This window comes from Dasypus novemcinctus, chromosome 4 (assembly GCF_030445035.2).
Source record: "Dasypus novemcinctus isolate mDasNov1 chromosome 4, mDasNov1.1.hap2, whole genome shotgun sequence".
NCBI classification, from domain to species: domain Eukaryota; kingdom Metazoa; phylum Chordata; class Mammalia; order Cingulata; family Dasypodidae; genus Dasypus; species Dasypus novemcinctus.
Genome location: NC_080676.1, coordinates 898,987 through 914,422, shown reverse-complemented (window position 1 = coordinate 914,422; position 15,436 = coordinate 898,987). Strand labels below are relative to the sequence as shown.

At 40.3% G+C, this 15,436-nt stretch overlaps 1 pseudogene; it reads left to right on the top strand.

The window, feature by feature from the left end:
- The window catches only part of LOC101430650 (thyroid receptor-interacting protein 11-like), a 132,607-nt pseudogene that overhangs the window by 99,880 nt on the left and 17,291 nt on the right, over positions 1-15,436 (top strand).

Here is a 15,436-nt window from a genome sequence, read left to right as displayed (position 1 = left end):
GCAAAAGGTTTTAATTTTGAGGAGGTACCATTTATTTTTACTTTTGCTGCTCATGACTTGGGTGTGAAGTTCATGAAGTCATTTTCCATCTATTACAAGGACCTGTAGATGCTTCCCTACATTGTCTTCCAAGGTCTTTATTGTCTTGGCTCTTATATTTAGATCTTTGATCAATCCTGAGTTGATTTTTGTATAAGGTGTGAGATGGTAATCCTCTCTCATTCTTTTGCATATGGATATCCAGTTTTCCAAGCACCATTTGTTGAAGAGGCCATTCTCTCATGTTGAGTAGACTTTGTGGCCTTGTCGAATATCAGATGACTGTATATGTGAGGATCTATGTCTGAACTGTCAGTTCTGTTTCATTGGTCAGTGGGTCTATCTCTGTGCCAATACCATGCCGTTTTGACCACTTTAGCTTTGTAGTATGTTTTAAAGTCAGGTAGTGTGAGTCCTCCAATTTCATTTTTCTTTTTCACTATGTCTTTGGCTATTTGGGTCCTCTTTTCCTTCCAAATAAATTTCATAGTTTTTTCAGATCAGGAAAAAATGCTGTTTTGATTTGTATTGGGATTGCATTTAATCTGTAGATCAGTTTGAGTAGGATAGACATTTTAATGATATTTAGTCTTCCTATCTATGAACAGGGACTATTCTTCCATTTAAGTCTTTTTTTGCTTCCTTTAACACTGTTGTGTAGTTTTCTGCGTATAAGTCTTTTACATCTTTAGTTAAATTTATTCCTAGGTATTTGATTTTTTAATTTCCTATTGTAAATGGTTTTTTTCTTGATTTCCTCCTCTGAGTGCTCATTATTGGTGTACAGAAATGTTCCTTATTTTTGTGCATTGATCTTATAACCTGAAATGTTCTTGAACTCATTTATAAGTTCTAGGAGCTTTGTTTTAGATTTCTCCAGGCTTTCTTTGTATAGGATCATGTCATCTGCAAATAGTGAAATTTTGACTTCTTTCTTTCTAATTTGGATGCCTTTTATATCTGTTTCTTGCCTCAGTGCTCAAGCAAGTACTCCTACACAATGTTAAATAGGAACAGTGATAGTGGGCATCCTTGTCTCATTCCTGATCTCAGAGGGAAGGATTTTAGGATTTCACCATTGTAAATGATGTTAGCTGTGAGTTTTCCATATGTACCCTTGATCATGTTCAGAAAGTTTCCTTCTATTCCTATCTTTCAGAGTGTTTTTATTAGGAAAAGGTGCTGTTTTTGTCAAATGCTTTTTCTGCATCTATAGAAATTATGCAATTTTTTTTCTTTAGATATGCATATGTGGTGTATTACATTTATTGATTTTCTTATATAGAGCCATCCCTTACATACCAGGGATGAAACCCACTTGGTCATGGTGTATAGTTCATTTGATGTGTTGTTGATTATAATTAGGAAGTATTTTGTTGAGGATTTTAGCATTTAGGTTCATTAGAGAGATTGGTCCGTAATCTTCCTTTCTTGTGTTGTCTTTGTTTGGCTTTGGTATTAGGATAATTTTGGCATCATATAATGAGTTAGGCAAAATTTCTTCTATCTCAATTTTTGGGAAGAATTTAAGCAAGATTGGTGTTAGTTCTTTCTGGAATGTTTGGTAGAATTCAGCTGTGAATCTATCTGGCACAGGGCTCTTCTTAGTTGCAAAGTTTTTACTGACTTTCTATCTCTTGTGATTGGTTTGTTGAGATCATCAGTTTCTTCTTTCATCAATGTAGGCCACTTATGTCTTTTGAGGAATTTGTCCATTTCTTCTGAATTGTCCTTCTGGTTGGCATATAAATTTTCAAAGTATCCTCTAATGATAGCCTTTATTTCTGTGAGATCTGTAGTGATATCCCCTTTCTTGTTTCTTATTTTGTGTATCTGCACCTTTTTTCTTTATTAGTCTAGCTAAGAGCTTGTCAATTTTATTGATATTCTCAAAGAACCAGCCCTTTACTTTTTCTAGTGCTTTCTTATTTTCTATTTCATTTAATTCTGCTTTGATCTTTGTTATTTCTTTCTTTTTTCTTCCTTGGGGTTAGTTAGTTTTTTGTTTTTTTTTACTAAATCCTCCAAGTGTGCAGTTAGGTCTTTGATTTTAGCTCCTTCTTCTTTTTTGATGTATGAACTTATGGCTATGAATTTCCCTCTCAGTAATGCTTTTGCTGTATCTCATAAGTTTTGATATGTTGTATTAGCATTTTCATTAGTTTTAAGGTAGTTATTGGTTTCTTTTTTGAGATTTCCTCCTTGACCCAATGTTTGTCTAAGAGTGTGTTGCTTAACTTCCATATCTTGGTGCCTAATATGGGTCTCTGGTCCTTGCAGATTTCCAGCTTCATTCCACTGTGGTCAGTGAAATTATTTTGTATGATTTCAATTCAATCTTTCTGAATTTGTTGAAACTTTCTCTGTGGCCTAGCATGCGGTCTATCTTGAGGAATGATCCATGTGTGCTTGAAAAGAATGTATATCCTGCTGTATTTGTGTGCAGCATTCTGTATATGTCTATTAGGTCCAGATCCTCTAATATATTTTTCAAAGTCTTTGTTTCTTTATTGATTCTCTGTTAAGATGTTCTGTCTAATGGTGATCATTGTGTATTAAAGTCCCCCACTATAATTGCAGAGGCATCTATTCCTCCCATTAGTTTCTCCAGTGTTTCCCTCACATATTTTGAGGTGCCCTGATTAGATGCATAAATGTTTGTAATTCTTCTTTCTTCTTGAAAGATTACCCCTTTTACTAATTATAGTCTCCAACTAAGTCTCTCAAAATAGTTTTGCATTTAAAGTCTACTTTGTTCAATATTATTATAGCTACTCCTGCCCTTTTTTGGTTATTCTTTGCTTGTAAGATTGTTTTCCAACTGTTCGCTTTCAAACTTCTGGAATCCCTGAGTCTAAGGTGGGTTTTCTTGTAGAGAGCATATTGATGGACCCTATTTCCTCCTCATCCATTCTGCCAATCTGTGTCTCTTGACAGATGAGTTTAATCCATTAAGTGTTATTACTCTCAAGGAATTACATTAGTCATATTTTTTTGAATTTGTGTATGTCATATGTTGTTTTGGTTTTGTTTTTTTTTGTCTTCTTGATTGTTCTTACACTCTCTTCCAACTCTTTCTCTCTTTTTTCTTTCCTCCTGCAGAACTCCTTTTAGTATTTCTTGAAGGGCAGGTTTCTTACTGGCATACTCTTAGTTTCTGTGTATCCATGAATATTTTGAACTCTGTCATTTTTGAATGCCAGCTTTTCTGGATAGAGTATTCTTGGCTGGAAATTTTTTTATTTTAGTATTTTGACTATGTTGTATCACTGCCTTCTTGCCTCCATGGTTTCAGATGAGAATTCAGTACTTACTCTTACTGAGCTACCCCTGTATATGATGGTTCTCTTTTCTCTTGCTGCCTTCAGTATTGTATCTTTGTCTTCAGCACTGGATAATTCCTTAGGGTAGGCTTGTTGAGATTTATACTGTTTGGGGTAACTGCACTTCCTGGACACATACATCCATCTCCTTCAATAGGTTTGGGAAGTTTTCAGCCATTATTTCCTCCAACACCTCTTCTGTCCCCTTTCCCTTCTCTTCTCCTTCTGGGATGCCTATAATGCATATGTTTGTGCATTTTCTGCTGTCATTCAAATCCCTAAGTCCCTGCTAGATTTTTTCTTTTTATCTATCAATTCTACAATCTATCTGTTTTCAGATGTACTGTCTTCCACATTACTAATTCTTTCCTCTGCTTCTTTAAATCTGCTGTAATTTGCTGAGAGTGCTTTTTTTAATTTCTTGAATGGTGCCATTCATCACCATCATATTTGTTATCTTTCTGGGATATGTTTACAATTTCTTCGGTATGCTTTCCAAGTGTTTTCTTTCTTTTTTTTTTAATTAAAATTATTTATTTTTACGAATTACATTAAAAAAATACGAGGTCCCTATCAACCCCACCGCCCCCACCCCCTACTCCCCCCACAGCAACACTCTCTCCCATCATCGTGAGACATCCATTGCACCCAGTAAGTACATCTCTGAACATCACTGCACCCCGTAGTCAATGGTCCACATCATAGCCCACACTCTCCCCCGTTCCATCCAGTGGGCCCTGGGGGGGTCTACAATGTCCTGTAATTGTCCGTAAAGCACCACCCAGGACAACTCCACGTCCCGAAAATGCCTCCACATCTCAACTCTTCCTCCCATTCCCCAAACCCAGCAGCCACCATGGCTACCCTTCCCACACCCATTCCACATTTTCTCTGTGGACATTGGATTGGTTGTGTCCATTGCACATCTATGTCAAGTGGGGGCTTAGATTCCACATGGGTACTGGATGCACTCCTCCTGCTTTCAGTTGTAGACACTCTAGGCTCCATGGTGTGGTGGTTGACCTTCTTCAACTCCATGTTAGCTGAGTGGGGTCAGTCCAATAAATCAAAGTGTAGGAGCTGAAGTCTGTTGAGGCTCTGGGCCTGGGTGTCTTATTATCAGTCCAGAGATTCAAATCCCCTAAATATATCTTAAACCCCAGCACCAACTACAATTCCAATAAAGTAGCATGCAAGTCTTGTGGGAAGAGATCCCCTCCGAGTTCAATTCCATCATGTAGAAACACCAGCTCCAAAGAAGGGCCATCTGCCATGGCAGTGAACCCCATCTGCCATGACCATAGAACCCGTGGGTCTCTTTATCCCTCAGAAGAATCAATACCTGGGGTTGTATCTACTTTATCTGTCTCTTAGACTCTGCTCAGTTGTGCATAAGGGCATTCCTTCTGACAACCTCCAGACTCTTTTTTAGAGACTCATAGCCTTATAATCTCATTTCTCCTTTCCATTTCCCCCTTATATTAGGTCAAACAGCATTTTGAAGTCATGTTATTATATGTAGACAGGGATATTCTGCTGATCCGTATTGAACCTTTAATTCAAGGTCATTTTCTAGTTGCATCTTCAGCTGGTATGTGGTAGTGATCCCTCGGTGCCAGGGAGGCTCATCCCTGGGTGTCATGTCCCACGTTGGGGGGAATGCACTGCATCTACATGCTGAGTTTGGCTGTGAGAGTGGCCACATTTGAGTAACATGAAGGCTGTCAGGAGGAAACTCCCAGGCACAGTGCTACTCTAGACCTTGTTCTTATTGCAGATGTATAGGCTCAAAAGCATAGCCATTAGTATCAGGAACCCACTGTTGGGCCCTCCTTCCTTCCTGGTTCTTGCCGTTGTCCCTGGCGGACTGCCGCTGCTCCCCAGGGTCCATGACCATGACCCCCTGGCCAGGCGCCCAGTACCCGCCCCAGCTGTTGTTTTTAATTGTTTCCACTATGAGTATATCTAGACATTACTATATACCCTGGGCATATGCCCTGTATAACTCCCTGTCAATCATATATCTCCTGTCAATAACATCCTATATCAGTATTCCTCCGCTGTCTTTGTTGAACCACTCTGTGATCCAAAACTTCCTGTAAAGTCAATCCCAACATAATGTCAGCTTCACAAGAGTCTTAGATCACCGAAATTCATATATACAATATACTGTACTTCCCCAGATCCACCATAAAACCTTTTCCCTTCCATAGCGATAATCTTTTAGCTTATTCATATCATATTTCCTGATACTGATGTACAGATTCCGGGACAATAGCTTTCAAACAAGGTGACATCTGTGCTTACTATGTAGTCCATACTTTAGATTGTACAGTTTTCTAAATTTTTTAGTTATCCTATGTTTTGCCTTATGGTTTACATTATTAGTCTGTCATCCCCTATATGTTTCTGGTGTAATATTACATGTTTTATATTCATCCTCGTGTACTCTCACAGAATTCCTCTCTTGCCCCCATATTCACCTTGGTTCCTTCCATTCCACATCCATTTTCCGCTCCCCTTGAGGCCCACAACGCCAGCCAATCTCTATTTCCCAAGAAGCCCTGTCCAGAGATCCTTGCAGCAGTATTCAGGGCCTGACTTTCTCAACTGCCCTAATGCCCTGGGAGCCATCCTTTCTCTCGAGAGATACAGTTCTCTCTATTTGATGGCATTAGTCCTCCCCAGGGTGTGGGTCCACCCCAACTCTCACTTCTTGGGTCTCTTCCCAATGGTACAACCCACCTTGGAAAATGAGCCTTCTGCTATTCCCCTGGAGTCCATCCCACATCAGACCATACCCCCTGAGCATCCTAACCAGGTGTCCCTCCTACTTATACTTTGATACGATTTTCTCAACTTTTTGTCCTCAACAGACACCTGACACTCTCCCATGTTTGTATGTTGCCCCTCCCTCCCACGAATTTTTGGACAATATTACCCCTCTTCCCATCCCCAGCCCCCCTCAAACCCACAAAGCCCCACCCGAAGGCAACCCCTTGCCCCCATTTTGTCCCTTCTTTTTGCTCATACTTACCGCCAGCTCATCACAGATTCCACCCCTGCAGACGTTAACTCACATCCTTCCTCCACCCCCCGCTTTCCTGTAAGCCTCTTTTCCAGACTCTAGCTCTCTGAGGCAGTTTGCTTATTTCATATCATTGAGGTCATGTAGTATTTGTCCTTCAATGCCTGGGTTGCTTCACTCAACATAAGATTCTCTAGATTCATCCATGTTATCACGTGTGATTATAGTGTATTTGTTCTTACAGCCGAGTAGTATTCCATTGTGTGTATATACCACATTTTATTGATCCATTCGTCTGTTGATGGGCATTTGGATTGATTCCAACTTTTGGCGATAGTGAACATTGCTGCTATGAACATTGGTGTACATATATCGGTTTGTGTCCTTGTTTTCAGTTCTGATGGGTATATACCCAGCAGTGGTATTGCTGGGTCATATGGCAGATCTATAGTTAGGTTTTTGAGAAACTGCCAAACTGTCCTCCAGAATGGTTGGATCCTTCTGCATTCCCACCAGCAGTGGATGAGTGTTCCCCTTTCTTCACATCCTCTCCAGCATTTGTATTCTTCTGTTTTTTTCATAGCTGCCAATCTTATGGGAGTAAGATGGTATCTCATTGTCGTTTTGATTTGCATTTCCCTGATAGCTAGAGATTTGGAGCATTTTTTCATGTGCTTTTTAGCCATTTGTATTTCTTCTTTGGAGAAGTGTCTGTTTAAATCTTTTTCCCATTTTTAAAATGGGTTGTTTATCTTTTTGTTTTCAAGATATATGAGTTCTTTATATATGCAAGATATAAGTCTCTTATCAGATATATGGTTGCCAAATATTTTCTCCCATTGTGTGGGTTCCCTTTTTAATTTCTTGACAAACTCCTTTGAGGTGCAGAAGGCTTTAATTTTGAGGTAGTCCCATTTATCTATTTGTTCTTTTGCTGCTCGTGCTTTTGGTGTGATATTCATGAAGCCATTTCCTATTACAAGGTCCTGTAGATGTTTCCCTACACTGCTTTCCAAGATCTTTATGGTCTTGGCTCTTATATTTAGGTCTTTGATCCATCTTGAGTTGATCTTTGTATAAGGTGTGAGATGGTAATCCTCTTTCATTCTTCTACATATGGCTATCCAGTTCTCCAGACACCATTTGTTGAATAGGCCATTCTCTCCCAGTTGCGAGGGTTTGGTGGCTTTATCGAATATTATATGACTATATACATGAGGTTCTATATCTGAGCTTTCAATTCGATTCCATTGGTCTGTGTGTCTCTCCTTATGCCAATACCATGCTGTTTTCACTACTGTAGCTTTGTAGTATGTTTTGAAGTCAAAAAGTGTGATTCCTCCAATTTCGTTTTTCTTTTTCAGTATGTCTTTGGCTATTCGGGGCCTCTTTCCTTTCCAAATAAATTTCATAGTTAGTTTTTCTAGTTCCTTAAAGAAGGCTGTGTTGATTTTTATTGGGATTGCATTGAATGTGTAGATCAGTTTTGGTAGGATAGACATCTTAATAATATTCAGTCTTCCTATCCATGAACAAGGAATATTCTTCCATTTATTTAGGTCTTCTTTGATTTCCTTGAACAGTCTTATATAGTTCTCGGTGTATAGGTTTTTTACCTCTTTAGTTAAATTTATTCCTAAGTATTTGATTTTTTTATTTACTATTGTGAGTGGTATTTGTTTCTTGATTTCCTCCTGATCTTGCTCATTATTGGTGTACAGAAATGCTACTGATTTTTGCACATTGATCTTATAACCTGCGACTTTGCTGAACTCATTTATGAGTTCTAGAAGCTTTGTTGTAGATCTCTCAGGGTTTTCTATGTATAGGATCATGTCATCTGCAAATAATGAAATTTTTACTTCTTCCCTTCCAATATGAATGCCTTTTATATCTGGTTCTTGCCTCAGTGCTCGAGCAAGTACTTCCAAGACAATGTTAAATAGGAGCGGGGACAATGGGCATCCTTGTCTTGTTCCTGAGTTTAGAGGGAAGGATTTCAAGATTTCTCCATTGTAAACAATGTTGGCTGTAGGTTTTTCATATATACTCTTTATCATGTTCAAAAAGTTTCCTTGTATTCCGATCTTTTGGAGTGTTTTTATCAAGAAGGCATGCTGTATTTTGTCAAGTGCCTTTTCTGCATCTATAGATATAATCATGTGATTTTTTTCCTTCAATCTGTTTATATGGTGTATCACATTGATTGATTTTCTTATGTTGAACCATCCTTGCATACCTGGAATAAATCCCACTTGGTCATGGTGTATAATTCGTTTAATGTGTTGTTGAATACGATTAGCAAGTATTTTGTTAAGTACTTTTGCATCCAGGTTCATTAGAGAAATTGGTCTGTAATTTTCCTTTCTTGTGGTGTCTTTGTTTGGCTTTGGTATTAGGATAATGTTGGCCTCATAGAAGGAGTTCGGCAGTGTTCCTTCTGTTTCGATTAATTGGAATAGTTTCAACAGGATTGGTGTTAGTTCTTTCCGGAATGTTTTGTAGAATTCACCTGTGAAGCCGTCTGGCCCTGGGCTCTTCTTAGTTGGGAGATTTTTAATGACTGATTCTATCTCTTTGCTTGTGATTGGTTTGTTAAGATCATCAATTTCTTCTTTCATCAATATGGGCTGCTTATGTGTTTCTAGGAATTTGTCCATTTCCTCTAGATTGTCATTTTTGTTGGAATATAGTTTCTCAAAATATCCTCTTATGATAGTCTTTATTTCTGTGGGGTCAGTGGTGATATCGCCTTTCTCATTTCTTATTTTGTGTATTTGCATCTTTTCTCTTTTTTTCTTTGTTAGTCTCGCTAAAGGTTTGTGAATTTTGTTGATCTTCTCAAAAAACCAGCTCTTGGTCTTGTTTATTTTTTCAAGTGCTTTCTTATTTTTCTATTTCATTTAGTTCTGCTCTTATCTTTGTTATTTCCTTCCTTCTTCTTCCTGTTGGGTTACTTTGTTGTTGTTTTTCTAATTCCGTCAAAAGAGCAGTTAGTTCTTCAATTTTTGCTCTTCTTTTTTGATATGTGAATTTATGGCTATAAATTTCCCTCTCAGTACTGCTTTTGCTGCATCCCATAAATTTTGGTATGTTGTGTTATCATTATTGTTTGTTTCAAGGTAGTCATTGATTTCTTTTGAGATTTCCTCTTTGACCCACTGTTTTTCTAAGAGTGTGCTGTTTAATTTCCAAATTGTGGTGTGCAGTCTGGGTCTCTGTCCCTTGCGAATTTCCAGCTTCACTCCACTGTGGTCAGAGATATTGTTTTGTATGATTTCGATCTTTCTGAATTCATTAAGCCTTTCTTTGTGGCCTAGCATATGGTCTATCTTGGAGAATGTTCCATGTGCGCTTGAGACAAATGTATATCCTGCTGTGTTTGGGTGTACTGATCTATATATGTCTATTAGATCCAGCTCTTCTAATATACTGTTCAAATGTTTTGTTTCCTTGGTGATTCTCTTTTGAGATGCTCTGTCCAGAGTTGATAGTGGTGTATTAAAGTCCCCCACTATAATTGTAGATGCATCTATTTTTTCACTTAGTTTTTCCAGCGTTTGTCTCACGTATTTAGAGGCACCCTTGTTAGAAGCATAAATATTTATGATCATTCGATCTTCTTGACAGATTGTCCCTTTCACTAAAATGTAGTATCCTTCTTTGTCTCTCACAATTGTTTCACATTTAAAGTCTATTTTGTCTGATATTAATATAGCTACTCCTGCCTTTTTTTGGTTGTTGTTTGCTTGTATGATTGTTTTCCAGCCATTCACTTTCAATCTCCATGCGTCTCTGCGTTTAAGATGTGTCTCTTGTAGACAGCATATAGATGGGTCATATTTCCTTATCCAGTGTCCCAGTCTGAATCTTTTGATAGGTGAGTTTAATCCATTGACATTCAGTGTTATTACGTTCAGAGAATTATTTGTGGTAGCCATATTTTGGTTGGACTTGTGTTTGTTATATTTTGTTTGTATTATTATATTTTCCCCTTCTATTTTTGTCTTTTTTGTTGCTCTTACACTCTCCTCCATTTCTGACTGTCCTGTTTTTCCCTTTCTTCCTGCAGAACTCCCTTAAGAATTTCTTGAAGGGGAGGTTTCTTGTTGATATACTCTTTCAGTTTCTGTTTATCTGTGAATATTTTGAACTCTCCATCATTTTTGAATGCTAGTTTAGCTGGATAGAGTATTCTTGGTTGGAAATTTTTTTCCTTTAGTACCTTGACTATATCATACCACTGCCTTCTTGCTTCCATGGTTTCAGATGAGAAATCAGCACTTAATCTTATGGAGCTTCCCTTGTATGTGATGGTTTTCTTTTCTCTTGCTGCTTTTAGGATTTTCTCTTTGTCTTGAGCATTGTATAATTTGACAAGTATATGTCTTGGGGTGGGCCTGTTGGGGTTTATGACCAGTGGAGTGCGCTGTGCTTCTTGGATATGTACATCTGTCTCTTTCAGTAGATTTGGGAAGTTTTCAGTCATTATTTCCTGCAACACTCCTTCTGACCCCTTTCCCTTCTCTTCTCCTTCTGGAATGCCTATAATACGTATGTTCGAGCATTTTGCATTATCATTCAGGTCCCTAAGTCCTATCTGGATTTTTTCTACCTTTTATTAACCACTTCTACTATCTGTTTGATTTCCAATGCACTGTCTTCCACATCACTAATTCTCTGCTCTACCTCTTCTAGTCTGCTGATATTTGCTGCAAGTGTATTTTTGATTTCTTGAATTGTGGTGTTCATTTCCATCATATCTGTTATTTTTTTGCGCATGTCTGCAATTTCCCCTCCAAGTGTTGTCTTCATGTTGTTAACCTCTTTCATTACTTCATCAAATTTGTTGGTGATAAATGTTTTGAGATCTTTCATTGCTTGTATGAAGTTCTGCTCTCCTTCCTGATTTTTAGTTTGTTGATAGGATTCAGTCATGTTTTCCTGATTACTGGTTTGGTTTGTAGATTTTTGTTGCTGTCTTGTCATCATTTTTCCTTGACGGGTTTAATCAGATCCATAGCTTCTTTGTCTAGTCTTGGTGATTAATTGTTTTTTTTTTTTTGCATAAGCATTATATCTTCTCTTTGTCACTTTGTTCTTCCTATTCGAATTTCTTATTGCTGGTTAAGTTCACTTTAAAGGAAAGTATTAGTGCTGGGGAAAGGCAATTGTGTAAGGAAGGAAAAAGTGTAAAGTAGTATTTGTGATATACGTTAACAAAGCATCAATATGAGTTCTGGGAGGATGGAGGTTAGATCATGTAAATTGTGTAGAGTTATAGTAGTAGGAAAGTACCTATAATAAGGTAGATGACTGAATATGGGAGGAATATGGTACGTACTAAGAAGCTATTGTTTTCGTGAGAGAGGGAAAGACAAAAGAAAGGTAATCGTTTCAAGGGCAGATACCAGATGGAAAACTAAACAAAGGTATTAGAAATTAAGAGTTAGATGCTTAGTGGATCAAAGAAAGGGAGTTGGAATGTAGGAGAGATAGCAGATGGTGGAGGATATCAAGTTGTAGGGGAAAGGGGTTAGTGTAGATAGCCTAAATCTATTCACAGAGAAATGAGGCAGTGGAAGATGAGGAAACCCAGTAAATGTGAGGTGTTTCCTGCAGGACCTATTGTATTGTTAAGATAAAATAGAATAAGAAGAAGATCGGGGACAAGAAAGAGAGGATTTAAAAAAAAAAAAAAGGAAAAAGAGACTTTGGGGGATACGCTGGGAGAAAATACTAGGGGATAATGCACTGCCAGGAATCAGAACATTAAAAAACTTGAATAAAAAAATAGAAATAGAATAAAAATAAAAGCAAAACAAAATAAAATAAAGAAGAAAAAATGCAAACTTTGAGGGCTAGGATATTCAAGGGCCTCAGATGAACCTCAGGGCGTGGTGGATTCAGGGATGGACAGTCTGAGGTATTAAGGCCTCAAGAGGTGTGAGTCTCTGGTGTGTGGGCCGCCAGAGTCCAGGGAACTCAGACCTGGCAACCTCACATCCAGTTAACGGGAATCCTGGGAGCACCACAGTGCATCACAGCCTTCAGGGATCCCCACAGCTGGGTGCCAGCCCTATGGGTGAGGTCTCATCCACAAGCTCTATCCTGTGTTCTGTGTCCTACAATTTACTCACTAGGGTCTAATGTGTGGATATTTCACCAATTGAGTTCAGGAACCCTCCCACCCTGTGGTCCCCAGGAACGTCCACCTGGGGGCTCCTCTAGGCTGCAGCCAATTTAATGACTCAGATCAAATATCCAGGTCCAGGGGAGGGGCTCCAGCCAGAAACACTAATAGCAGAGTCCAAACCCGAAATTCCCACGCTTCACAAAATATTCCCCTAATCAGGTTCCAAACGTCTGGCACCCCGTGAGACCCTGGTAGCGTCTCTTTGTTGCTATCACTTTGAGACTGCTGTAGTTCCGCAGCAGGGGTGGGGGGGGTGGGGGCGTGGCTCTAGGCGGAAATGCTATTGTTTGTGTCCGCAATCACAACTTCCCCCCGCTTTGCCCTAGAACCCCCGTCTGTCTGCCCAAATGGGTCTGCAAGCACCTCCCTTCCCACAAACCCCCAATAGGCCGCCCAGGGCCCACGAACTCCCCAGTACTGCAGAGGCTCCAAAAAAAAAATTAATTAATTTAAAAACAAAAAAAAACAAAAAAAAACAAAAAACCAAAGAACAGAAACCCCTCCGCAGGCCCGGCTCCGCCCGCCGCTGCCCGCCACCGAGGCCTGGACTGGCTCCGCCCGGCTCCGTACGCCCCCATGGCCCGGCTCGGCTCCGCCCACCGCCGAGGCCTGGACCGGCTCCGTCCGGCTCTGTATGCCGCCGCGGCCCGGCCCAGCTCCGCCCGGCTCCGTACACTGGGCCACCGTGGCCTGGACCGGCTCCGCCCGGCTCTGCTCGCTGCAGCGGCCCGGCCCGGCGTCTGCCTCCCGCCGCCGTGGCCTGGACCGGCCCCCCCGGCTCCGCACGGCTCCGCTCGCTACAGTGGCCCGACCCGGCTCCGGTGTCCACCTCCCGCCGCCGCGGCCTGAACCGGCCCCGCCCGGCTCCGTACGCCGCAGCGGCCCGCCCAGCTCCGCTCGCTACAGCGGCCCGGCCCGGCTCCGGCGTCCGCCGCTGTGGCCCGGCCTGGCTCAGCCCCACTGCGCGGTGCTAGATGCCTCGGCTCCGCCTACCCAAGGAGGGAATCCTCTACAGGTAGCTGGGATCTCCGTGTATATTTCACAGACGGATCCTCTCTGTTACCTTCCCTCCAAATCGATGTCCAGACACCTCCGGACCAGCAAAAATCCCGAAACAATCCGGTCCCAAAGAGTCCAACGCCGCCCATCCGATTCCCTGCAGAAGACCCTAACAGGGAAGTTCACTCAGCCGCCATCTTGCCCCCTCTCCCCAAGTGTTTTCTTAATATCCTTAAAAATCTCTTCCTTCACCTCATTAAGTTGGTCTATGATATTTGTTTGGAGAGCTTTCATTAGGGTTTTTTTGTTTTTTGTTTTTTTCTGATGATTTGCCATTCTTCCTGGTTTTTAATTTGTTCATTGGACTGGACCATGTCTTCCTGATTATTAATTTGGTTTGTACATTTCTGTTGCTGTCTGGTCATCATTTTATCTTGGGTCTGTTCAGTTGATTAGCTTCTCCCTCCAGTCTCAGATTTTTTTAGGTGCTGATTTTGTTTATGTTAATTTTTCTCTTTGACACTTTGTTCTTCTTATTCTATTACCTTGCTGTTGTTTAAGTTACCTTGAAGGAAAAAGATTAGGTCCAGGGAAAGCAAAAGATGTAAGAAAAGAAAAAGTGTAATGGTATTGGTAGTAAATGTTAGCAGAAGAACTGTTTAAGACCTAGGAGAATAAATATTAAATTCATGTAAGCAGTGTAAGTTATGAAATAAGAAAGTGGAGAATCTACAATGAAATGGGAACATGAATACAGAGAAGAATATAGTATGAATTAAAAGGCTAGCATGATCAGGAGAAAGGGAAAGAGAAAAGACAATAACATGAAGAGTTAATAAAACATAGAAAACAGAAGTGTTAGAAATAAAAAGCCAGAAAAACAGGGGGCTAAACAAATGTAAGAGCAACAACAAAAGGTGGAATGTAGAAAGATGTAGGAAGGAAAAGAGATAGCATTGGTCACCAAAATCAGTAAACACAGAAAAGAAGAGGTTGAGGATGAGGAAGCACAGCAAATAAGCAAGCTGACAGCACCTAATTGAAAAAAGGAAAGAAAAAAAAAAAAGAAAAGAAAAAAGGGTGGGGGGATAAAGAGGAAGGAAAGACAGTATAATGAAAAAGAAAAAAAACACGAGCCCTCAAGCAAGAAGTCAACCAACAATAAAAATCCAGACTTCCCTCTTAAACTTTTATTTAGGGAAAATAAGAGACCCAAGGGAAGCTAATACAAGGATATTATCTATGTTTTCCCTGTCTCAAAGTATCAGCTAATATCCCAGTGTGTCACTATGGGTCACTACTCTAAGAGGAGCTGGAACTGAACCAGAGACCTTGCATATTCAGACCTGAAACTCCTCCACTGAACCAAAGCCTCCTTCAGGGTCAACCAGCTCCTCAAAAAAAAAGTCCCTGGAACTCTTTGCAACTGAATAAACTGATTAGGAATCTGTCCTTTCCCCTTTCTCCTTTCCTCACTTCCCTCTCTCCCAGGGCAGCAGGAAGCCTGTGTAAGAGCTCCACTCTGAAATTCAAATGGGAACCCTGGTGAACCAAATCACCATGGAAAAATAATGACTCTCAGTCTGTTTCAGAGAGCACCCACACCTTGCTGGGAACTCCATATATGCTCTTGGAAGCCTACCAAGCACTTCCTACTGTCCCTCTCCCTTAGGTATGTTGCACAGGAGTAGTTAATTGCCTGGTGCCACCTTCTCCCAGACATAACCTACAGAAGTTAGGTAAATCTGGCTGCCTCTGCAGATTCGCCTCTCTCCTCTTCCTGGTTTCTCCTCAACCCAGCTGGTATGCTCCTCAAAGCTCAAAAAGGGAGATCCAGACAATTGAACCCAC